Source organism: Manacus vitellinus, unplaced genomic scaffold (genome assembly GCF_001715985.3).
Source record: "Manacus vitellinus isolate BGI_N305 unplaced genomic scaffold, ASM171598v3 scaffold_86_pilon, whole genome shotgun sequence".
NCBI lineage: Eukaryota > Metazoa > Chordata > Aves > Passeriformes > Pipridae > Manacus > Manacus vitellinus.
The window spans coordinates 1,423,974-1,424,969 of NW_021940851.1; positions in this window are offsets into that span (position 1 = coordinate 1,423,974).

Below are 996 nucleotides of genomic sequence, written 5' to 3' on the forward strand. Positions count from 1 at the left end.
CTGTCAATGAGGTCCCCCCTGAGCCTCCTCTTCTCCAGATAAACCCCCCCAGCTGGTGGGATTTCCTCTGGACCTGGAGCCACTCCTCTCCTGACATTCTGGCTGGTCAGTGGGACTGGAAGGCACCAGAGGTCGGGGTTTAGGATTTATTTATTCTCAGGCTGCCCTTTCCAAGGATTCTCACCCCCCAGGCAGCCTCAGGGCCCCTCAGAGCTACAAGAAACTGGTGTTGAATACAAGTAATTATCATAAGAATCATAGAATGTTAAGGGTTGGGAGGGACTTTAAAGATAATTTAGTGCAAACTTCCCCTGCCATGGACACAGACACCTTCCACTAGCCCAGCACTGAGTAGGGGCAGTGAAATCCAAGGAAGAAAAGGCTCCAGCACAGAGCTGAGACGAGGTGGGTTGTTTTAAAGCTTCTGACAGTGCCAGATCTCTAGACCTGAAGGAAGAAAATATTCTTGCCTTAGTTTTCCTGTAAGAGGCTTTTCCAATTATCCGAGCCCTCACGTGGCAGGAAGGTGTTGTATGTCCGGGCTTGGGCCCGTTCCCAGAGAATCCTGACCTTTCCAGGCATACAGGCCAGCTGCAAACATGCCAATCAGACACCCAGACAAATCCAAAAATCCTTATGGGGAACAAGTTTCAACAAGTCTTGATCAAAACTGCCAGGAGCCATAAACACATCCAGATGGGAAATAGCTCAGAACTACTTCCCGCTGCCACCTGAGACCCGGAAGCTTGGAAAATGTTGGAAGTTGATTGTGTATCAACTCATAGGCTGGGCTGTCTGCAGGATTGGGCTGGGGCTGGAATGCCAGCAGTGCATCAGGAGCCCTGGCAGGAAGATGGGAAGGGCAGGGATCAGTGCTGGGCCCAGTTCTGTTTAATGTCTTTATTGATGATTTAGATGAGGGGATTGAGTCCATCATCAGCAAATTTGCAGATGACACCAAGCTGGGGGGAGTGTTGATCTGCTGGAAGGCAGGAG